General features: G+C 38.8%; 1 protein-coding gene and 1 pseudogene across 1 annotated transcript in view; both read right to left on the bottom strand.

Moving 5' to 3' along the window:
* Positions 1–26,277, bottom strand: part of LOC138249124 (heparan-sulfate 6-O-sulfotransferase 3-B-like) — an 823,693-nt gene that overhangs the window by 598,906 nt on the left and 198,510 nt on the right. The gene's annotated exons all lie outside the window — the stretch shown is intronic.
* The window catches only part of LOC138248989 (torsin-1A-like), a 56,467-nt pseudogene continuing 37,091 nt past the window's right edge, over positions 6,902–26,277 (bottom strand).

The following is a 26,277-nucleotide window of genomic DNA, read 5'->3' as shown; positions in this document are numbered from 1 at the left end:
TCCCATGTGTAGACTCACACATTCTCACCATTTCTTAAAAAAGTCTTTAGATGAACCTTGTTTCTGGCAAGTTTCTTCTTGAGCACTTGTGTCCAGCAGGTCACATTAGATGTCAGCAGCAAGCATTTAACTCACTGAGTCATCTTGCTGGCTTAGGACGTGTTAACTGACAATCCTTCAACAATAGCTCTAACACTGCAAATTTCAATAGTCAGTAATTCTAGGTGTATTGTTATCGATTGTTTTTAAAGATATGGAAGAAATATAAAAATACGTTTTAAGCTTCAGGGCAGTCTAGTGGAATTGTTCAAGAATGTGTGAAATGTCATCATCTGGCTCCCAAGCAAACATTTGCAGTAAAGTGCTTTAAAAATTGCCGAACAAGTCAAACCAAAACAAATTGTTTGCTTCTCTTCGCATTAGATGCCAGGCGTATCATCAGTAAAGACTTTATGAAAGAAGTCATGGGTTCATCAGCCTTCCTTCATCTGCACACATCTGTGCACAGAAATTGAATGTTGCAAAGGTGTCACAGGGCTATTGAAAAATCCATATGATCAAAGTGGTCACTTCAGCTAAAAGGCTGAGAAGGATTCTTTAAGCTTGTCAAAAATGATTTATTAGGGCCCCAGAATTCTCTTTTCCAGTATTTGCACTTACAAATATGGTTTCGCTATAAAGCGTTTTAGGGTCGCAACCCGCAAGGAGGCAGCTGGTGAATTGAAAATGTAGCAGAATTATGCTGCTGTAGCAAAGAAAAGCTCTCAAACCTTCGCTATAATTTTGTGAAAACAGTGTGCTTTCCGCCTTTACACAACCGAATAGCTTTTGGGATCAACAGCCAGTCGCCTCTTTAAAAGTACATTTTAGGGGGTACACATCGGGCGGCAGATCAAAATTGGTGGGGCCACCTACAAATGATCTCTATATATCTCTACATATAGAGATATAGATTTAGATGTATAATGTGAAATGATTTGTGTTCGCTTAAGATGTTTAAATCTGAAATTACATGTATGTGTACATATACATCTATGTATGTATATTTAGATGTAGATATATACACACACACACATCCAGTCAGATTTAAACATTTTAAGCAAACACCACTGCTTTACAAAGAAAGATGGTTAGGCAAATGAATAATAGTGGGAGGTGAAATATCTATTTTTTCTCCTCCTGGTACATTCAGCCGCTCTGGTTGTGGGAACTCAAGAAGGACCAGAACAAATGGCGCTAGGGCACAGGCCCCATTTGGCCGCCCTCTAGAGACGCCAGTGATAGTGTCTCCTATCAACTTATGGCTTTATAGGGAAAACTGAACTCGTTTGTTTGAGTCTCTGCATCAGTTCCAATTACCGTTTGCAGAACCAGATGACAACTCTTAGTGAAACTTCCATTCATATTCCTAAACCCTCCTATAAATCTGATTTAATTACATTTCTCTCTGAAGGGCTGGTCTTTTGTTTCCTGGTTTTACTATGTTTAGATAGAAGTATCGTATAATTTTAAAGAGATATGTTCCTTTTAACCATGTTTAAACCGTTTTTCAATCAAGAGTTCCAAATCAAGGGGGAATTATTTGGAAGAAACTACATGATATCTCAGACATTTTGCCTTTTTCACTCTTTTTCGATAGGAAGTGAATGAAATCCCCATTCATGCACTACGGCACTTTCTCCCACCAGGAATGGTGCTAAGCAGAGACAAGTATGGAACTGATTCTGAAAGATTGTTCTATTGTATGTTATGTACTACAGGCTTAGATGTGAGTTACATTTGAATGGCTAGGTCTGATTTTAATTTTCTGGTAATTATTTCCAGGAGTAAGACTTGCGTATTCATCGAAACCTTGAAAATGCTCGTCCCACTCCTGAAAATTCCTAGCTAAGCACCTACTGAGGTAAAATTATTTTTGAATCTGGCCTGTATATGCAGGTGTAAACCAGAGGAAAGTAATTGGGACTCTGGAATGAGGCATTAAATAAAAAAGTATGGTGTTCCTTCGACTAATATTCTTCCTGCGGAGATGTGTATATAAGCTGCCGTTCATGGGGACTAATACCAAAAGAAAGGACAGTGAATGAAGGCACCAACTGCGAAGGTGCGGGTCTAACCTGCTCCTTACAAGTTCTAATTACAGCATAAACATTTTGATTGGTTGTATGTCTGCTGGAGAGCTGTCTACGTAAATGACTGGTCACAAGTTGCAGTCCAATTAAGGTAGGTCAGTTTCTGTGGTACACCTGTTGCAGATGTATGATGTTGATATGAGGATGTATCTGCTGAAATTTAACGGGATAACACAATACAGTATTTACTGAAACATGCAGACTGTGTGATATGCTCCAAAATGTACTATTGCCCAGAATCTCAGAGTAGGGGCCAATTATGGCACCCATTAGATCATAAACTCAGGGGTATTGGATTTAAATGGGGGTGATAAATTGTGCCTTCAACCTGACAAACTCTGGGCTAGACTTAACAGAAAATGACGGAGCGTGGTGCTGCACCAAATTTGGCAGGGTCACACGCCATCATTTTCAAAATGCAGGGATGTGCCATATTTAAAAGACTACGGCACACCCCTGTGTTTCCTCCTGCGCTGGTGCTAAATTTGCTGCCGTATTCCAATGCAGCCACCCTTGCACCATAGTGCAACAATGGCTGCGTTGAAGGGGAAATTGTTTTTGTGCAGGAAGGATTACCTTCCTGCACAAAAACAATCTTAAATGGTGATTTGCACTGTCTATGTGTACTGCAGAATACAACACACAGAAAGAGCAAAAAACAAAGAGAAATTAAAGCATTTCTCCTCATTGGCCATGCTAACGTCACTACTGGAGTGGCGTTAGATTTCGGCGCTGCCTCAGATTTACGATTTCTCATAAATCTGATACAGCATCAAAATGCAATGGGTTTTGCTGTGACATGCCCACAGCAACACCCATTGCACGTTCCTTCCACGCAAAGTACTGCGTGTGAAGGGGCCTATTCACAAGGTGGCATTAAGCCACAAAAAGTGGCTTAACGCCACCTTGCAAATATGATGCAGGGCATTGCGCCACTGGAGCTACACCAAAAGTGAAGCTCTAGTGGCGCTAGGGGTTCTTTATTATGTCCCTCGGTATCAGGCCCTTTGAAGCGCTTCAGATTCAAGTCCAAAAAGTGTCTCAGTGAACTATTGTTTGTGAATTGTATTAGTTTGGGTTTTTTGTGCGTGATTTCAAATTTGGAGCTGTGAGATGAGAAATAAAGGGGCATATTTAAGAAACGTGGCACTGCACTCAGTGCAGCACCACTTTTCTTGCACCCATTTACCGCCCCCTTACTGCCACCATGTGTGCACCATATTTAAAATACAGCACACCATGGTGCAGGGTAGGGGGCAATAGCGTTCTTTTTCATGATGTACTTTCTTTTTAAAGTAGACACAGAACAAGGAGCCGGTCTGCAGGCTGATAGACAAACTTCCATAGACGACAGAAAGAATTTACGGCCACACATGGAAACCCAATGAATGTAATACGACTTACCGCCTGAAGTAAATTCAATAATTAGGTCTTTGTCTCTCCTTAAGTCCTGAAGAGGCCTGTACATATACGGGCCGAAACGTGTCGACCTTTTTAGAAGGAGGTTGCTATACAAAGAAATTAATAAATGGCCTTGTTTATAGTTCACATCCTTCTAGTAATAAGTTCTCAAGGAAAGCAGGACTATCGGATGTGATTCCATTTGCAACCATGTCTTTTTATGTGGAATAAAACTTTAACATATCTTCAACAAGACTTGTAAATAATGGTGGATGGATGAATAAATAAATGTGTGAATATTTGTATATTGAGTATTGTAAATATTTTGTATGTAAATCTGTTTTGAGAGTCTTATGTTTGTTTATGGCTTAGGATCTTTTGCCCTTTACAAATGCAAAATGTGTCTAGTAATTAAAATTCATTGCCAATGAACAACTGAGAAGTTCATTGTGAGTAAGTTATTTAGTACATCTGTCCCTACTATTGACCACTTTTTGTTATTGCAAGCTATTGATGTACTCTGCAGGAGTAGCACCAAAATGTTGGTGCTACTCCTGCAGAGTACATAGAGGCCCATTATAAATAATGGAAGCCCCCTTTTAATGTCTGCTCTGAGCAGGCGTTAAAAGTGGCGTACAAAATGAGGCAAGGAAATCTGTTAGATTTCCTTGCACCATTTTTTCAGGCCCCCCTAAGTGGCGCACGAATAATGTAGCACAAAGGGTTACATTGCATTGCCCCAGTTTGTAAATGTGGCACAAGGATTTTGGCCTTGTTGGGCTACATTAGTGTAAAAAGAAATGATGCTAATGTGGCGCAAGGTGGCGCTAGGGGCTTATAGACATGCCCCAAAGTGTGAAACCTGCCTTCACAACAGTTGTTCGTGCGTAGAATTCCCCTGTATTGCCCTGCATTTTTGCACACTTCCCTCCATGTAGAACCTGGAGAAAATTGTTTGTGCAAAATCTAAGGACAGTGTGAAGTTTGTTTGAAGCATTAAATTTGGCCTGAATTTAAAACCAAGGGCAAAAACATGCTTGCACCAGATTTCACAATGGTCTCCGGAACACAGAAGGAAGCCGTTTCTGTGATACCAAAATCACGATAGAAAATTATTTAAGTTTTATGTAGCGCAAATTTCACTTAAGGGCAATAGTGCGCTTTACGTGAGCGTCACATTGCACATTTTTTGTTAGGCATGGAAAGACTAATAAGGGCCGGATTTAAAGTTTGGAGGACAGGTACTCTGTCACAAAAGTGAGGAATAGCCTGTCCACCTTGTTACAAGTGCATTATATCCTAATATACTTGTATAAAGGCAGACAGGACATCCCTCAAGTTCGTAAAGGAGTACCTGGCCACCAAACTATAAATCAGGCCTGAAGTGATTTGCCTAGAATCACAGGGTGCAGATCCGAGGCCGAGATTCGAACCTGGTTCCCCATTTCTAAAGTCGGCAGCTCTGTAGGGCCGCTTCTCCTTCCACATGACATACTACATCTAGAGTAAGTGCACTGCATCTCTACGAGCTGTATTACTGCACTCATCCCATTTTTGTCTCTTAGGACCCATGTCCCATTAAAACAATATTCTATGAGCGGTAAAATGTGGAAACCCACGTCTCTAAAAATAAACCAGTTATAACGGAGACAAAGATGACACAAGCAAAAACGATTGCCTTTAGTCTGATCTTGGAAAACCCAAAAAACAACTGTATTTTAATGGCATTTGCTAAAATGTGAATGGAACTGCACATTACACATTCAAAAGATAATTATGAAAACATCGGTTAGGCGATGAATTTTAAATCGTGTGCATCGGAGGCATGGAAGACAGAGCACATTTAAAGCGTCGAGATATTTACATATAAACAATTACTTGGCTGCTGATGTCAGTCGTATTTTTTCTTGAAAATTAAACGCAGGCTCGAGTTACACTGAAATTAAAATTCCATTTTTCGAAGTAGGTCTCCCGAGACCTCTGAATGGCATGCTTTCTATTGTAGTGTTTGCTTTGTTGGTGTGGATGAAATAGATTCATTATAAAAACGATTCCAACATTGTTTCACTTCGTCAAAAAGCAATGGATGGGACCTCGGTGGCTCCCTTAACAACATCCCTCAATAGGGTGATGGCAGGATTGGACTGTCTGTAGGACAAACAGGCAGTGTCCCATAGTCTGGCGTGACAGGTCTGTGTCTGGGCTGGTTTTTTAGCTTTTTGTGGGCCTGTTTTATGGTCAGTTGGACCTGTTTTTACTGTTGAGTTTCCGACGTTGCCACAAACATTGCCTGGAGCAAACACAAACACCTGCAGTCTCCCATTCCTTGCAAACTACCCATACAGCGTGTCCTTGCACATTCAAAACGGATCTGATTTCTAATACGGGGCACTTTTTTAGCTATGTAGTTGCTAATGGGGTCACTTTTGGCGTCCTGGCCTATTTTTGGTCCCGTCCGACCCTGGTTGTCGGTCTGCTGTGGTTGACGAAGCTTTGGTCTCTGCTTTGTGCTCTCCCTTCTTGGTGGACCCACGGACCGTCAGTCAGAACCTAAACGAGGCTATCAGAGTTTTATAAATCCAAGGATGATACAATTAGTACCATTCAGTTGAGTAATATGAGCACCAATAATTTAAGAGGCATACAATAATTCAATTGGTTGCTTAGACTATGTAAATAATTCATCAATATTATTATTATTAATAGTAGTATTAGACGAATAGCTGCCACTGATGTCATTATTATCAGTACAAGCAATACACATAGTAGTAGAAGTAGTAGCTGCAGCAGTACTGGCATAATAATATGATAGCTAAATGCTGTATATAATTAAAATATGTCATTAAGTGAAGCATTTTTTAAACTGAAATACATGTTTTTAATTTCATGTAGGATTTTCCACTCATTAAAGTACCTTAGACTGTCAAATATAAAATGTTTGCGTGGTTGCTATTTTTTAACATGACACAATCACAATAATTGAAAAATTACCTGAACAGTGTACTTTCACAGCCCTGAGCAGTAACAGCTCGTACTCACTGGGCATCTTAAGGCCTCCCAAGTATCTGGGGCTTGTCGCCTGATACTTGGCTGCCACTACAGGGACGGCGGAACCCCAAGACTATTCCAAGGGCTTGCAAAGGAGTACTCTGGTCATCAGGCATCCCTATTCTGGACTCCCCACTTTTTTCTGTGCTTGCTGTTGCATAACTCATGTGTACAGTATACCACATGCATGGAGATTTTGGAGAATTTCTTTTCCAGCTACAGGTATGCATGCAGTTTCGGAAAGTGACTCCTTGGTATTGCAAAGGTGATGGATCCATGTTTTCCCCACTGGGCTATCACCCTGGAATCCTTTTGGAAAGTTATGCATTCATGTTATGCTGGGACATACCTGGGAATGGGTATTCCTGAATCCCGAGAGCGCAAAAACGGAGAACTATTGCCAGCTTTGAGCTGACTTTCATCTCATCTGGCAATCTGGTGATCAGATCTTCGTCCAGCTCAAACCCACGGGACTGGATCTCCACAGCCACACACTTCCTAACGTGTTTGTACTCCAGAGGCGGGAAAGGCACAATGAAGCCAATTTTTGTCGTTCAAGCTTCTGTGCCACAGGCCACTGTTTTTATTGTCGAAGACTCCAACTGACAGGATGCTCCTCGTCATTCAGCTGCAGCTCTTCCCTCTGCTTTCCTTTTTTCCAAAAATCTTAAGTCACCTTGGTTATCAGGTCCGTCCCTCCCCCAACCCCGGCGCTGCTGAGGAAATTGGAAATGGCTTTACGATAAAACACCCCATTCATTTCGTCATAGTAATCCAGGAAGGGCTTGATGGCATCAATGAGTCCCGGGTGAAGTTTCTCCATCTCATCGAATATGAACACAGAACGTGGGTTGACTCTCCCAAACCCCATCAACAATATAATGTGTGTGTTTCTTAAAAAGTCCTTTTGAAATATTTTTTATATTTTTATATGCGGTGGTCTGCACCTATTGTGCACTTAACTCTCATCGAAAACGTTGTATTATTCATAATGCCAGGGAGTGATAGCTATGTAACCCAAGTATAGAGTTGGTCAGTCTCGATATCGCTTCTTTCCTAATTTGTTCATTTGTGTGTTTGTGTAACTAATTTGTGCACCTAATTTTGAATTTTTCCTTAATGAATATTAAATATGTGGTTGGTCGGCTTTGTAAATGTTTGGTTGACTTGTGTGAATGTGAGGCGTGGTTTCTGTGGAAATGTATAGCTGACACGTTCAGAAACTTTCAAACTAACTTCAGGGAGGAATATCAATTAAAAATTGTTTATCCAAATATGCATTTATGTACAATTATCCTGTCAGACGCACATTTACTGAGGCTCACTTCCTTGTGTTTCAGACAGTTCATGAATTTGACTTTTTTTGGCCTTTTTTTACAACATGCAATTTAATGTAATTTTTTTTTTTTTGGTTTAATTTTTTGTGTGGTTATTATCAAAACTTACAGAACGCTCATTGGTAGTGCTCTTGAAAGCACTTAGTATGTTTTTGCTTTCATATACTCATTGGTTATGCCTTACTTCTTTCTGCATACACCCAGTCAGGACCAGCTTTAGCATTTGTGTCACCAAGAGTGGCAATCTTGTTTTATCACACCCCCACCATGACATGCTTCTTCAAGGATTCCCTCACTGCCACCCTCCAACAATGCCCCTCATCTCTCCATAGTCACTCTCTGACATGCATTTCATTTGTTTTACAGTGATACGTATACCAGTGTAAGGTGTCAGAGCACCTTACATCACACATACATTATACAGAAACAATGGATCATATGTGTGTAAATGGGGTCATAGGAAATGTTACATAAGACAAAGAGGATTACAAGGTGTAGGAATCACGTGTCATCCATACTAGTAGGCAGTATATTTTAAGTGAGATTGGTCTGGATAAGCACAAACTCTGGATTTAAAAAGTACCACAGTGGTTGGAGTTGGATTTACTAATAGGAATGCTTTTCAACGAAACAAACCCTTTATACTAGGGGAAAACATAACATTGTAAACTAAACCTTGCAGTTCGCATTTACCTGTTTGATGACAGTTCATAGGTCATTGTGCTACATTTGGATTGTAACTTATACAGTAAACTACAAGTAACAAAGGGATCTCTGTGACAAAAGCAGTAACCCACTTATCTATCCAGATAAAATACAGTTTTATGATTTGCATATTACATGTTCTTTGCAGCAGACATATTAACACTCTGGGCTACTTTATGATCAGTTAAAACTGCCACTAGACAAAACTCCAATCTCTCTTTAGCAGAAACATGAATCACTAGAGTTATCTTGATATTTTTATAGTTGCCTGAAAACTGTTGGGCACACAAAGGACTCCGCAGCAGGTGATTTTAAAACTATAAGTTAATTCTAAACACAGTGCCCCCAGCCCGCCGTCCCCTGAGCTCAGCACTATGTGTGGCTGCACTGGTCACACCACCCTAAAGCCAGTCCTGCACCCAGTAATTGGGTGTGTGCAGAAAGAGTGGGCAGAAACGTCAAACAATAAGTTTTAAACATGAAGTAATCAAGCCTCAAATCTGGAAACACAGGTGTGTTAAGGAAGAAGTTCAGATTTTAGCATCCTTTAGTCATAATATTTCACGTTACAGCTGAAGAATGATTTTCAATTACCTATGGAAAAGTGGAACTATCTAAACTAATCAACAACATCATAAGATCAAACTTTCAACAAACATTACCAATTAAATCACAGAAACAATTACATTCACAATTTAAAAGGCACACAAATTTAATCAACTTAATATTGCCAAAAATGACAAATGCTGCCAGATGATGAAACTCTGCCAGATACTCTAACCAGACCCTGAAAAAAGAAATATATACATCGCAACAACTGCTTTGCAAAGTAAGTCAAATTTATATTTAAACTAACACTTACCTGTAATTAAAATTCTAAAATAGCAAATAATTACCAAAACACTGTCCAACACCTATCACTTTGCAGGTACTTACTAAAAGAAAATACTACAACTTCAAAAACTGCAAACATGCTGAAAAACAACACCAATCATAAACCAGAAAAAAGACATAAAAGTTAAGTTTGTGTAAAATATGATAAAATAGGAACTCACCCCCAAACTGATTAAAATAAAACCTACCAACCTCAGCCTCTACAAACTACCAATAAATAAACATTTTACATATAACGGATGCTCCTTATTTCTTTCAACAGAAAAGAGAGAACCTGCTCCGCATTTCAGTACCCCAATGGAAAATCTGAAAAAGCGTGTGAAACATCTAAGAAGAATATACATGTAAGTGTAAATATTAAAATTAGTTGCATAATTATATATGTAAATAACAGACATATAAGTATTTTGAAATTGTAATTATTTACACTAATACACTACTTTAAGACACAATGACAGAAGAACAAGTTATCTAACATCCCAGAAAGGAAAGAAATTACTAAGTCACACGGCCACACCTACAAAAAAGAAAGTACATAATTGAAAAATGTGAATTGGAAATGTACCAAATATTATTCTAATGCAGTGGTTCCCAACTTTTTGATTCCTAAGGACCCCCACTGAATCACTATTGGAAGACGGGGACCCCTAAGCAATTTGTATGATTTAACTTTTAAACATGAAAACAGTAATTCACAAAAAATACACAAACAAGTATACACCAAACAAATTCTCAAATTACTAACAATATAATTATTTTATATTGACAAATATGAAAAAATCAAAGAATTTTAATAATAAAGTTGGCACTGCATCTCGGTGGCTAACTTTTCAACCTTTAGTTTTATTTAGGGAAGCAGAGTCCTCAGGTCAGATTGTACATTTCTCAAGCCATTTGTTTCTATTTTTAGCTACATAAGATCTAAGAGGATTTTTCACATATAAATGTGGTGGGGAAAATAAGTAAAACCATAAGGGCCTCTCTTATCTCCATAAACTCTCTGTCACATGTAATTCATTGTGTTATAGCACCTCTCATGTAGGGTCTTGAAGCACTTTACTGTGGATGACAAGGTGTAGGATTCATGTCATCTATACTGGTAGGCATTTTCTAAGAATGCTTGGTGTGGAGACGCACAAATCCAGGTTTCAGAACATAACACAGTGGTTAGGGTTGACTTTAATAATGATATATGTCCACATAAGCAAACATTTTTGCAAGCATTATGATAATGACAGACAAAGGTAAAAACATAACTATCTAATTTGTGCCATGCAGGTTGCATGCAGCTCTTAGCTCACTGTGTTACATTATGATTGTAACTTATGAAATGCACAGTGACAAAAGAATCTCCATGACAAAAGTAACTCACTGGGCTATGCTACTGTTCTTTACATGATGCACGTTCTTTGCAGCAGGTATATTAACCATCTGCGCTTCCTTAGCTGAGTCAAAACTGCCACCCAAAAGTCCCATCTCTCTCCAGCAGGAACATTCATCACCAGAGTTCTGTTGACGCTTTTATTTTTGCATGAAAGCTGGTGGCTGAATTTTTATTGCTCTTTGAACTGCTGTGTGTTTTTGAGAGGCCCCAGCTGGAGAAGTGCCTTCCTGCGGACCCCCTGGGAATGTGTCACAGACCCCTGGTGGTCCGTGGACCACAGGTTGGGAACCACTGTTCTAATGCATGGTATGGGAGGGCCATTGAAAAGATGATGTTGTAATTAATGTAAGGGAACACAACCACCCTCATATTTCTGACAGAAATAGAAGTAAGGTAGATATCGCAGGATATAAAATATGCTAGCACTAGCTTCTAGGAGCCCACAACCAGAATCCTAAGAGATATACTCCCTGAAGTCCCTAAACACATCAAAGGCCAACTTCCACCTACGTACACTTTAAAACTTTTCATTATGAACTAAAATGCCACTAGTGGTGCTCCTCCTGCCCCTAGAATATTCCATGATATAGAAATATCTGAACACTTACAAATTACCCATAAAAAGGAACACTTCACATTATATGACAGCCAAAACAATGATAGATGAACCTAATATTTTCTACAGCAGATAACGTACTAAAACTAAGCCATTGTCAAACCTGGATGATGGATGGGACCTTCGAAATGTGCCCCAAACCATTCACTCGGGAATATAACAAACATAGTGAATGTCAAAACGTAAATTTCCTTTTTATATATGCCCTACTATCAAATAAACAAAATCGTACTTACTATAAACTCTTAAACCACATTAAACATAAAAAATGACTACTAACCATAAAAAATAATCAGACTTTGACCAAGCCATACAAGGCTGGTACTACCATTTCAATCACAGCATACAGAGACACCTCCAACAATCTGCATTAAGTGTAGAATATGCTACAAAGCTTTTGATGAAAACAATAATAGCTCTAGCCTAAGCCCCCTTCACTTTGGTAGTTAACAACTACTATTTACTAATAGAAAGCCCTTTCTACCAACAAAAAAAGAACACAAACTAAGCCCCCTAATCATTTATTTGGAAGATACTTGGGCTGGCAGACTTCATCCCTCATGACACCAATGCCAACCCAAATTCCAAATACCATGGTGGAATGTCTATGACATTACCTTGGCATAGAAAGCTAAAACAAACAATGCAGTGGAAGGATGGCAAAATGTCTTCCAATTACACTAGGCAGAACCCAATGTATGCTCTATAGATTTATAGAAGCTTTAAGAAAAAGAGCAAAAGCTACCAAGAGCAAAGGGTGGGTGGAATGTTTCATTCCACCCACAGAATTTGAAGAATTTGGCTACTCTGAGTTCCGGACAAATTCCACCAAATGCCATGTGCCAGAAATGTGAGAGGGTACGAGTGAGATTTGGCATCTCTAAGAATCATTTTTTCCACAAGGGCTGTCATGGGGAGTCACAAGAGGTCACAGTCAAAGAGCTCCATCCCAAGTAAAGTTGCTGCCACTCCAGTAGATTTTCTACTCGAGCTGAAGCAAAATCAACTTGAATGGCACACTCTCTTGCTTACCACATAGTGCTGTCTGTGCTGATTTTTCAGTGCTGCTCACCCTACTGGCACTAAATTGTAGTGCGAGCAGCATAACATGCATATTTCTGCCCATTGGCAGAACTCTGTGCAATTTCATTTTCATTTAACTCTGTGGAATACCGTGCCATGAAACTCTTCATGTTCTGCCCACCACTATGGAGCATTTTGTTGACAGTTCAGCGTCGCCCTAGCTGGTTACAAGCACTGACTGCTGTCAACCCACCGGGGTCTATGATCCTGGCGGGGACGCTGGTCTTTAGGCGGGTCAGCAGGTAGGCGGGTCCGCCCGTCAAAGTTGTAATTTGGCAGGCGGGCCGCCTGGAATACGGCAGTCCGACAGTCAATGTGAGTTTAGCCATCCTCAGAACGCCACATTGGTAATGAGGCCCTATAAAATAAACTCAGCCAAGATGATAAATCACGCTTTATGTAAATAATAAACATAATATTTCATTACAACAGTCAAAGCACTAAATAAAACTCCAATCTTAAATAGGACTGATATTATAAAATAATATATAAATTATTTTTATTCAAAATCTAAAGCTCAGCAACCAAAAAGGTCAAGCAACCAGCTCTATCTGTTACATAAAATAATTACACCATATGAAATACACTTTTCCCAATTACAATCACATGATACTTACACAAACAATACAATATAACATTTGCCACCTAAAACCAATAAATTAAAGATGACTATCTGTTCTATAGCTGCAGATCACCCTCTGTAATGGGGAAAAAATATTTTTCAAAAGCCCCCCAAAAATGCAACAATAAAACTAATCCAAAACCCAAAAAAGTGTCTAAAATAAGAAAGGATCCGGGAAACCTAAAACAAGAGAAATCAAAGTGAAAACTATTGATTATAAACCAAAAGAGATTGCCTTTAAAAAAAACAGTAAATCCAAATGGTCATTGGCCACGTTCATAGAGAGAAACCTGCAAAGCGAAACAGAAAACCCACCCGGAAAAAAACATTACATTCCCAAAAGTACAACATACATTACACTTTATCATCATAAAGCAAGTACATAACACAATATAACATAACATAATTGATACATTACTAAAGCAGTGCAAGACAACCCATACTAACATTCTTGTAAAAAAGACAGAAATGAATACAACTAAATGTACAAAAGACCCACAAACAATACTATAACTTACCTCAAGGCCTACCTCCTACATCCTCCTACCATCAAAACCCTAAAAAAAACTTTTAAACTTACCTGTTCCGACGAACAGCAGCACCTTACCACAACCTGGATCCCAGAAAATAGACTAAAAATGTCACAACCAGACTACACAATAGTAGGTAGTATTAAAAAAATAGCCACTGATTGACTATTTCCCCATAGAAATGAATAGGAAAACAAGTAAAAATGTTGACTTAATGTATGTAAAATGTAAAACAATATTAAACATGTAAACATATCAGAAAATGTTGTAAAAACGTTAAAAAATGATAAAGTATAAAATAAACAATAGTATAAAACGTATATAGTGGTTCAATATATACTGAAAAAAACTTATATTAAAATGATTTTAAACAATAGAATAAACCCTGAAACATATATATCATACAATACTATTTAAATTTGATTTACATTGTTTATTTATTAATACAAATGTATTTATAACTGGTTTATTTATCATTCAATCAGAATCTTTATTCGATCTTCAGTTAAAAATCATTAAAGTGCAAAGTACAATACATCACAGTAGGGCTCACATGTAAAACTATAGCATTAGCACAAATATAGATAAAAAACTAGTGATTGATACAAATAAACCTGCTATGTCAGAATGCATATTCACACTGTAGCGCTACCACCCTTGTCATTACCCCTCTGTTGATTTCCTGCTGCAAATGGATATTTTAAGGAAACAACAAGAAGCAACAGACAATAAAACAGATGTCGGAGATGCATAACATCTGGAGGTATGTTAGGTTTTATTTGTTTATATATAAATGTTTTAACTAGAAAATATATGTTTAAGAATGTAAAACTATACATTAAATAAAACTTGAAATAAAATATGTTAAATGATTTTATTCTGTGACCATATATATATATAATAATGGTATATATTACAAATATACAACTAACTACTTTTTAATTATCTTTCTAAACAGCAATATTAATTACATGTCATAAAACATTTTTACCACATAGAAATACAATTTAAAAAAGTATTTCACACTAAAATGGTTAAATTGATTAATCACACTCCCACGTAAGCCATTTTAAAGAAAGTGTAGGACACTAAAGGGGGTGACATTTACTATTTCCACTCAAATTTAAACCAATTTGGGGAAGATGGGGGACAATAAAGGGGTGACGTTTGCTATTTCCAGTCCAATGTAAACCAAATTGGGGAAGGCGTTGAACAGTACAGGGGTGACATTTACTATTCCCACTGCAAGCTAGGCCAATTTGGGGAAGGTGTTGGACACTGAAAAAGCGACATTTGCTGTTTCCACTCCTATGAAAACCAATTTGGGGAAGGTGTTGGACACGAAAGGGGTGAGAATTACTATTACACTCTAGTCTAAACCAATTTGGGAAGGTGTTGGACACTAAAGGGCTGTGATTTACTCTTCCCACTCCAATCTATATCAATTCCAGGAAGGTGCTGAACACTAAAAATGGTATATACAAAATCAATACTCCATATTCAATTTGTTATTTGATCTATAAAATGAAATAAAAATTACCTAAAAACACAATAACCCCCCAAAAAATCTGTACATTTATAAGTAGACATCACCATGAAGTTATATGTTTATCACTAATATTAATTCATATACTTGTATTACTATATACTAATATTCATAAACTTTGAAACATAACCTAAAAATAAACTCATCCTTAAAAAATGAAAATTATAAAACTTAAAAAATTAACATATGAACCAATTGTCACATTAAATATTAAAAATATGTATTTTTACATTAAAAGAAATATGTTAGAATATATTTTCCCAGCATAACTTATTCCAGTAATAAACATATTAAAATTTAGTTTAATAAATGTTTCATCAACAAACCTGTAACATATAAATATTCAATAGAATATTAATTTATACATCATAAATAATACATATTTATTCAATTTTCATAATGTAATTAGTCATTTCAAAACTGTTAAGGTAAAAGTAAATATAAAATGTTAAATCTTTTCAAATAATTGTTTTAAAAAGACATTATAATTTTTAATATTTTAAACAAATCCTGAAAATATTTCAGAATTTAAAACAATTGAATTTAAACATAATGTTTTTATAAACAATACATTTAAAAATATTTAATTGATTTTGATATATTTGAACTATTACCAGCTTCTCTATAATGTAAATGATTATTTCAATATTTAAAATGAATTACGTTTTACATTTATTATTATTGATATGTACATTTAAAATAATTATACACTGTTATTTAGGAAAATATTGATGTATCCAAATAAATGTATAAATTCTTCAATATTCATTTGCATACTGTTAAAATAATGAACATTAATTTACATTCAAATATTTACATTTAAAAAAAAATCTCCCCACCCTTGTCCCCTAAAAACCCAACATCCTGCTACAAATAAAGGTATATGTACATTATTTTCAAACATTTAGGGCCTCATTATAACACTCCAGATCCCACAACGGGACCGCCTATGCTGCGGAGAGGAGGCCACCACCAAGCCGTTGTCCCAACCCCCCTCACCCTCACCAATCGTATTACAATATTCCTGAAGGGGTTAAAGCTGGGAACATTGCATTTTGATCTTCCTGCTGGGCTGACCGGCTGGAACAGTCCTACGGTATTGGTCTTGGCTCCCTAAAGGGAGCCAAGGCCAATACCAGAGCACACCACCACCCTCGGAATGTGCATTGTCTGCAAAGCAGACAGTGCGCATACCGAGGGTGCTGAGCAGGGGTGCCCTTCACTGCCTATTCCATGGGCATGAGCATGGGCAGTGCAGGGGCCCCCACAACTGAGATCACCGTCAGCCCATCGGGAACAATGCATCTTCAGGTGATCCCACCTGCATGTGCTGTAATGTGGTGGTCAGACTGGAGTGAGGCAGTCCGATCATCACCACAGCGTTGGCGGTCTCATGACCGCTAGCCTCGTAGTCAGGCCCTAATGTAACAAAAAATGCAAATTTGAAAAATTTCACATTTAATAAATATATTTACTAATGACACAAATAAAAAAATAATAAACATATAAAATCAAACACACTACAATACAATACATACAAAATAGCACATACAAACAATATGATATGCAATGATATTTTCTGAATCTATGGTCCATATTTATGAAGCTCTGATGCGTCAATTTTTCTACGCCCCCAACCGGCACCTAATGCCACCATGTGTGCACCGTATTTATGATATAGCGTACTATGAAGCACGTTAGGGAACTAGAATCAGAAATTTTGATGCTACTTTGGTGCTTTGCAGGATTTGCACCAAAAAAACAAAAATGTTGATGCTAATCCTGCAAAGTGAAAGGAGGCCCATTGAAAACAATGGGAGCTTTATTTTAATGCCTCCCTTAGGCATCCGTTAAAATTATTCTAAAAATGGCGCAGTAGAATCTCATGGATACCAGTGTGCCATTTTTCTGGGCCTCCTAACGCCGCAAAACCCCTCCCTGCATCCATTATGCTTGGGGTAGGCATAATGTGGCGCAAGGGTTTACAAAGTGGCACAATACATGCATTGCACCACTTTGTAAATGTGGCATTTTTGCCAATCTAACGCCACATTAGTGTCCAAAAAATTATGCTAATGTGGAGCAAGTTGGCACTAGGACCTACATATATATTGCCCTATATTTTTTACAACAAGATTAAAAAGAATACTTAAAATTATATTCTTACCTTCGATATTCCTGTTGACGATATTTTTGGCATCTCAATATTCTTCACACAATATTTTTATATCTCGAGATTTTTTATTAAAAAATTATCCAAACACCCTTTTGATGCTTCCTATTCTCAGGGCACACCAACTGTGCTCCTCGGAAGCCCCAGACATGCATTTTGAGAGGCCTCTAGGCATTAGAGACCCCACAAACTCTGCCAATAAGCAAAAATCCAGGGTAAAAGGTATGGGCAAATACAAAACAGCAAATATTATTGTTCGCCCCTACATGAACCATGATATTTAGATGATATTGTGCCAATATGACACTCCATCTCAGACCACCAATACTGCGGGGAGGACAGACAGACAGGTTTAAAAATGGGTAAGGTATTTTATGGTCTTATAATGAGGTTTTTGCTAAATCATGAAGCTAAGAGTTTTGTAAATGTCACAAGAGCCATGAAACGCATTACTTACTGTATTTTTATGTTACGTTTTCTTCACATGAGAAATGCATATTAAAAGCAGCTCTGTGTATACAGTTCTATATTGTAGTAACCAATACAATTACTTTGCCTAACTTTGGTTAAAATCCATAATTCAATGAGATAGTGCAATTTTCACAAATTATTGAACATAATTAAAAGATGTGACATAAAACACACATACAGGCCGCTTTTTAAAGCATAGATGTTTGTGCAATACCAATCCCTTCAAAAAACATCAGTGAAGGGACATTATGCTAATGATCCAAAAACCTACAAAACACTATATTTCAAGAATTATAGCTAGCTATATAAACAACATCGTTGTTAATGGCCATATCCCTCTTTATAGGCGCTCATCTGTGTCTTTCCCCATAACTCAGGTTCAGGAGCCTTTAGCAACTGGTATAGCCCCACGCAGGGGGCTATAAGGCTATAATACATTCATTGTGAGGTGGCCTGGAGACAGTATAGGCCTCACTATAAGAGGTCCAACATGGTAGTGGTACCGCCCACCTCCCCCACCCCACCAGGAGTTATTGATACTGGTGTACCTGTAACTCCAGGGGCTGGTGTTAGTGAATTTTACAATTGGGACCAGGAGGGTTCCATAACAAATTGGGAACTAGAGCAGAATTTCAAAAACTAGTCTTGATTCCTCTGGTTATTATTCATGTATGCATGTATGTAGTATGTGTATAGTACAAAACAAACCAAATGGCAATGGTTAAAGGTAAAGATAGAGTCCACAAATGTTTGAAGAGGCAGTTGGCATCTTGGGACAGTCTAGGAGAACTACCTAGTATTCCACTTAGACATTGTGGCTCCTTTTAGCAACAGAGGTCTTTGGGTGTAATGCATGTCATCTGCAATGTTCCTGGGATCATTGAAATCCTAATGCTGTTGTTAACTCCTGCAACCAACCTCATTACTCTTACATAGGCACTCGTGATCAAGGACTATGTAGTGTATGAAAAATCTTAAAATAAACAAAATGAAAATAATAGATAGGTAAAAATGTATAAATAGTTAGCACTTCTTATGGTTGATATAAAGAGGTTAAGCCGAGTTTCCCAGTGATGATAGACCACTATGTGCAATAAAGGCTATCACAAATCTAAATGTAGGAAATTGACACCAGCCTGGGCCATTTAAGAACTGCATTAGCTGTAGTCTGAGAGCCCACTAAGCTTGCCTAAAATGCAGGTAGCTCCCATCAACATGCAAGGTAGTTTAGCAGCCCAGATGTGGTAAACTAATCATTTGGGAAATGTTCGGGAAAACGTTAAAATAAAAATAGCATCTTTGGCAAAATGGCAATATGAATAAAATTAATTATTCCCATTATACATAAAAGATGTGGATGATTCTGATCTAGCATCTACATTGCGTATGACCACCTTTATACATAGTTTAATCAAAACATATCTGCTTTCACTTGTATTTGGGCTGTTGTTTTCTTACTACACACCACCATCTTACACTGACCTCTGTATTTCCGTATCATGATTCAGTTTTAACATTATTAATTCAATGTCCAGAGAAAAGCCCAAAGCCCTTAAGGGTCTGAAAAACCTGTGGGTAAAATAGGTGTTTTTTGTAATAAGCTGGGTGTTGACTTGAAGCTATAATGAATGAATTAATTAATCTTTTATTGCCTGATAATTTAAATCATTACAATATATTAAAATAATAAAAGCGAAAAATATAAAATAAACAAGAAGAATTACCCTTCAGATGCCAAAGCGGATGCCTAATCATAGCATTGTCTATGTAAATACATTAAAATACTATAAAGCCCAGAAAATCCCCCCCTGGGGTCCCCAGATGTTAATCACAAGCTGTTGCACAAGTAAGTACCCGTAATGCAGCCTTCTGCATGCACCAACTAGTTGTTCGCCTGTTGAACCAGACCCGTTTCAAACAAACACCAGGACCAGCGCAACAAGATACACACTAGCCAGGGGACTGCTGTGCATAAAGAGCCTCGCTCAACTCGTCATCCAGGGCCGTTGGGTGACAGAGAGAGATGGCTTGGGTGGTAGGAGCCATATCATCAAAGCCGTTTCTTTGAGGGCCCCCCTCCCTCAATGGATACCCATGTTAGTTTGACTCCTTGCCTGGTGTAAGGCTAAACACAGCCTATGAAAGAATTTTCCAAACAAGCTAGTTCCATGGGGACCACTACAGTGAAAATAAGGCTTAGAGATTTGTTAAATGCTCTCACCCCATGTTTCAAGAAGAGAGGTTTTAACAGGAGGCTTCGTTAAGACACCAAGCAAGGGCAACAGCATACAAGTACAAGATGCTTTATCGATTCAGTATGGTGTTTACACAACCTGCATTCATGCGTGCGCCATTGTACAATTTTCCACTTCCATCGGTATTCCCAGGCAGGTAAGGTTAAAAGGCACATCTGCAGGATGTTATGGAACGGTCGCTCTCCTAGAGGTGCTTTTAGATAGGGCTGGTCTTTAGTGGTTGCATACGATTCATACAAACCATCAGCTCCACGGATATACCTAACTATTAAAATATCTTTGGCTCTAGAAGCTTGCACACCAAGCTCTTTCAGTTTTTTCTTCAATACCGCTTTCGTGATGGCATGGTCTGTAGAATAAGAAGGGACCAAATTAAACTGTTCCTCAGCCTTTGTCAGATAGATGGCCCAACTACTTGTTTTATTTTTGAAAATTACTTTCAAGGCCCCCCTGAGGCTGCATGCCTCTGCCCTACTGACACTTTGATAAAACTTTAACATATCCATTTTGCACATCGAATCCATGCATATTATATCTAGTTCCAAACATATCCCTGCATGCCTTGTTGATCTGGAGATCTTCAGAATCCTTTTGTAGGCTCTCATCTGGGCATTCTCTAAAGTGGCTGTCAATTTGCCCGGAAAAGCCAAATGGCCGTAAATGATTGAGGGAAGCAGTTTTGCTCTTATCACCCTTCCTAAAGGCTCAAATGTGGGTGCCTTAAGCCGTTGATGGACTTTTGCTAATGTGTGGGAGATTTTTACTGCTTTGGAAGTCAATGCCGCTGCCTGGTGTATTGTTCTCCCCGTGTTTGAAAGCAAGACCCCCAAGTAGTGATATTTATCTTCCAGCTCTACGCTTAGCGGTCCGAGTTTCCATCTTCTATACGAATATTTTGACTGACAGCTGTAAACCAGGACTTTTGTTTTTTCTGCATTTGCTTTTAAAGCATTTCTTTCATTGTAGTCATGCAGTATGTCAAGGCCCCTTATGAGCCCAATCCGAGTTTGGGCATACAAGACCATATCATCCGCGTATTGTAATATGGGAAGCACCAGTTGGCCCAGCCTTGAAGGAAACGTATTTCCTCTGAGCAACTCAGCACTTAGGTCAGCTATGTATAAATTAAAGAGAGTGGGGGCGATAAAGCAGCCCTGTTTTAGGCCTTTGTTGGTAAAAATCTTCCTGGTCACGCATGATTTTGTGATTTTTATTCTCACCCAGGTGTCCGAGTATAGGGCTATTACTGAAGCTAGCACTTTCCTTGAAGCTATACGTTTAGCAAGTGGAAACCCCGGCATCATATTGGCACCTTCTGGCTGGAGGCAAAAGGTTTTATGAACAGGGCAAATAGTAAAGGAAATAAAATGCAATATGAAAGAGTGTCATGTTTTATCTCAAAAGACCCACTTATTTGCCCATTCATAGTTAGAAAGGGGTCAATGGTCAGCATAGGAAGCTTTCATAATCCTAATCACTGAGCGGAAATTCAACTCTATCTTGCACTTTCAAAAGGACATCCCACTGAATAAAAGTTGATGAATTTCTCTGTATCCATCAAAATGGCTAAACATGAATGGGAGAAGTCCACTGATGAATGTTTGTAGGCCAAAAAAAGAGCAATAGAGAAAAGACTGATTGAGTGTGAAGCCTTATTAGTTCTCATGTCTATAAAAGGTTTACCAACAAGTCTGCATGATCTTGGCCATGTCTGACTCTCGCTCTTGCTAGGAGGGTTTTAGAAGACAATATTTGTGGGCTTCTAGCTTTCCAGACTATCCCAGCAAAGCCTTTAGGAACATGGTCTTTTGCCTTTTTAAATTGATTGATCAGCTCAGTCATCTTAATACAATATATCTCCTTAAGAATTTCATTCAACACCACCTATGACAGTTAGGGCAAGGGAGGTTAGACCACTCCACCCCCCATTTTACCCATTGCTCCAGCTTAGAGGGACTTGCAGTGGAAAACAATGCAAAGAAATGATTCACAAGCTGAGTTCCTATTACTTTGGGCCTCATTATAAGGTTGGCATGCCGACAGTTGGGGCGCAAGCCCCATGGAAAGGAGACAGCCACGGGGCTGGTAGTTTCTACCCCCAGCCCTATTACAAGGTTTCCATTGGGCTGACTAGTGGAAACCTCAGAGAATGAAGGTTTTCTCCAGTCAGCCAGGTGGAAACCTTTCAGCTGCATTGGCCTTCGCTCCTCATGGAGCCGAGCCCAATGTCATTGCACAGAGGCTGCTCCCATCACCCTCGGAATAAACACTGCTTTCCATAGCAGACAGTGTGCATTCCGAGGGTGCTGGGCATGGGGGACCCTGCACTGCCCATGACCCCCTGTGGCTCCCAGCACTGGCTTTCTTTCAGCCTTTTCATGGTACGGTCTCCACCTGGAAAAGGCTGGTGAAAAATGAAGTTGCGATCAGCACAGCAGTGCTGCTTTAAGCACTGCCATGGCTGAGCACAACTTCAACCACTGCCTACCCACCAGGAACCTTGTTCCTAGTGGTGGTGGCGGTCCACTGGTGGTCTGTCCACTGGGGTTGTAATTTGGTGGTTGGACCACCTGGAGTGCATCAGTCCAAATGGCACTATGAAGCTGGCGGTCTGAAGTCCCCAAGTCTCATAATGAGGCCCTTTGTCTTCCATGTTTGACTGACTGTCTGTCCTGATTTCTATAAAATTATGTCTGTTCTCTCTAAAGGGGCTAATTATGGATTTGGGAGATGGAAACATCCATCTGCCAAACCTCCGACAGGGAGGATGCCACAGTGCTGGCAACCTCCCTGCTGGCCCCATTACGTCTTTCCCACTGGGTTGACCATGGAAACCATTGAGGTTTCCGTGGGTCAGCCCAGTGGGAAAGGTGTGGCAGCATTGTCACCAACTCATAACAGAGCCGGTGGCAATGCTGCCGCACACAGGGGGCATCAGCACCCTCGAAATGCACACTGTCTGAACGGCAGACAGTGCTAATTTCAAGGGTGTTGGGTGGGGGTCCCCCCTGCTCTTGTTTTCTGCCAGCCTTTTCATGGCAGTCAGAACACCAAGAAAAGTCTGGTGAGAGAAAGGATGTAATCAGCTGGGTGGCGCTGAGTATCTCTTGGGACTTTCTATTTCCCAAAGATGCATCATGGTCTCTTGAGCCTCAAGCCTTCTCAGATGAATAGCATGCTTGGTTACTATCCCTCTAACATAGGCCTTAAAAGTATTCAATATTTTAAAAATGTGAAATGAACCTGTATTGTGTGAAAATAATTCCATTATGCGGCTTTGAATTCCAGAGAGTGTTCATTATAGTAATGTACGATCCACACTCTATCATTGGTGTTTTTTCCAAGGCCTTGAAAACTGTGTATCGAAATAGCAAGTATGGTGCGATCTGAAATATGTCTAGAAACTATCTGACATCTAGATAATTGTGTTACAACTTCTGCTAAAAATGAATTTAACTGTTTATAAGACTTATGACAGGATGAAAAAAAGTATAACCAGGGCCATCAGGAAAATTTCTGCAGAAAATGTCTTGAAGCTCAAAACTGTGCATCAGTGCATGCATCCCTTCCAACATCAGTCGCCCCTGTATATTCCTCATGTTAACAAAATTGTCTCCTTCCCGTAATAACAGGATGGGGCACAACTGTTAGCTCAAATGCCATTTTCTACATAACTGAGGAGTTGTCTGATTTGGAGCCACCAATATTCACTACTAAGTGTTGGGGAAGACCAACTTTAAGAATAGCCATTGCCCATTTGCCTAAGGCATCAGCTGTCGTCCTAATAACTGTTATCCTTAGCAACTTTCTAATTATTAAAGCTGTGCCTCTAATTGCATATTCATGGTTAGACGTTCTAAAGAAATTGCTCGGAAACTGTTCAACAGATAAGCCATACTTAATACTTAATGGAATACGGTTTTCTTGAAGAAGGGCGAAGGCATCCCTAGACTTCTCTGGCACCTTGAAAATAGCTTTCCTTTTGCACCCATTTCTAGCAAACTTTTAATATTCCATATACTCATGAAGATCATGGTTTATTACTCGACTCCCGGGAGGCAGTGGTTGGTGAAGCGAGGATTCACTCAAAGCACTCTTTCGTAAGTGAATCACCATGAGCCCCAAAGAAGAGCAGGTATATCAATGGGGGCCAGTGGCTGGGTGAGTGCCATCCCCCATTGACTGACCGGGACTGATAAGTGGCTCATGAGCTGCTTTCATCCACCTGACAAAATACTAATACTAAAATGAATGGGCTCATAAAAAGTAGGGTTCAGTGCCCTGCTTGTTATGGGCCTACACATGCAATAATTTCCGGAGTTCCATTCCAGATAATGCCAGATCTTCATGACTGCATTTCCCCAATCCAAGAGAAGCCCTTGTCCCCAGGTATTTTCAAGGGCAAAGAAACTATAAAGTAAAGTGCTTGTAGTTGCTTTTCCTGCAAGTAAACAGCCATAAACTATTAGGTTTCAGTCTGACAGTAAATTAAACGCTGGACATAGTACACTACAATGGGCCTCTCTTAGCAAGAAACGGTTAAACTCTTGTGGGTTAAATTAGATAAACAGCAGATTGGAAAGAATAAAAAAGGAAAGTGTAATGCCCACAGAGATTTTGGTCAACCAATCTGCAGAAACCTGTAGCAAGTTCTCGGGATGGAACTTGAGCATTCTCACTGGAGACGTAGTTGTGTCACCCTTACAAAAAGGGTGATCACAGTCCAACTGTAAATCCAGAGGTGACAACATTTCAGTAATGAGGTTCCACCTTTGGAACATCAACCTTCTACACCTGCCAAGTGCCATTACTCTTCTCACCTTCAGGAATCAGCACATACCTCTTTTTTAATACCTGCGTCTTTCCTCGCAGCATCTCCTCCCTATTCCATTCTCCGATCAATGGCAGAATATCAGAAACAGAAATATCCTGTGGACATAATATTGTGTCAAAAAATATCAAGGACCAAATATCAAGAAGGCAAGTGCAAATAGGTCAGAATACATTTGCTCTTCTTAGCTCCACATCTATGCACCTTGAAGATTATATATATATATATATATATATATATATATATATATATATATATATATATATATATATATATATATCTTCATCATCATCTTAAAGGTACATATATGTGGAGTTATTTATAGTATAACTTTGCTGCCTAGGTATAGAAACATATTCTTGCCACAATATTTTGTTCTGCAATATTTCTGTTTCTGACATTCTGTTTAAACTTCTCCATTCCCTCTCTGTGCCTAGAAATGAAATGAAAAATTGAAATTAGGATATGAAGTGTGGGCTATACAAATCTGTGTAAATATATGAATACCTTTAATGTTAGACATAAGTGTGTAAACTTGGTGTGAGCACATCATACTTGCACTGGTATATGCGGAAGGGAGTTTTCCACTGCGGAACCATGGTTCCAGTGGTGTAAAAAAGAGAAAACAAGTTAACCATGCTCAATGTGTGCATAATTATTCACAAGACTATTCATAAAATGTTGCAACTTTTGTGGATTTCGTAAGTCTATGAATTTCTGTGACTTCCCAAGTAGTCGAAAATCCATTCCATGCTTACGAATAATCCAATGATAGTCGCATCTCTGACCATTTAAAAGTTAAGAATCTGCTCCTCACTTCAGCGATTTCAAGGGACCTGAAGTGTAGAAGCCAGAAAACACTACTGAAGAATTCAATTTAGGAATCAAATTAAAACACGGGAATAAATAAATGCGAGCATCTGTTCGTTAGCAGTATTTGGCGAAAGGCCACCTGAAGATTTTATAAATCTACCTCTGTGTATTTACATCTTCATTAAAAAGGATGAGATGTTTAATGCTCTTGTTTAACAAAGTAAACACTGTTTTTGTGCATTGAGAGTAATTAAACCAATTAGACCCCATTGGAAAGCGTTCAGAAGAGCACAAACATAGCACTTACACAGCCAGACATCATTCATATAAATACAAACCTTAATAATGCAAAAACACAAGTATATAGTCTACGAAATATTAATAACTTGCTTTGAAAAGCTTCATGAGGACTGCGCAGAAATCAGTCCATGACTGT

Source organism: Pleurodeles waltl, chromosome 8, assembly GCF_031143425.1.
Source record: "Pleurodeles waltl isolate 20211129_DDA chromosome 8, aPleWal1.hap1.20221129, whole genome shotgun sequence".
NCBI lineage: Eukaryota > Metazoa > Chordata > Amphibia > Caudata > Salamandridae > Pleurodeles > Pleurodeles waltl.
This window is presented reverse-complemented; position numbering and strand designations above follow the sequence as displayed.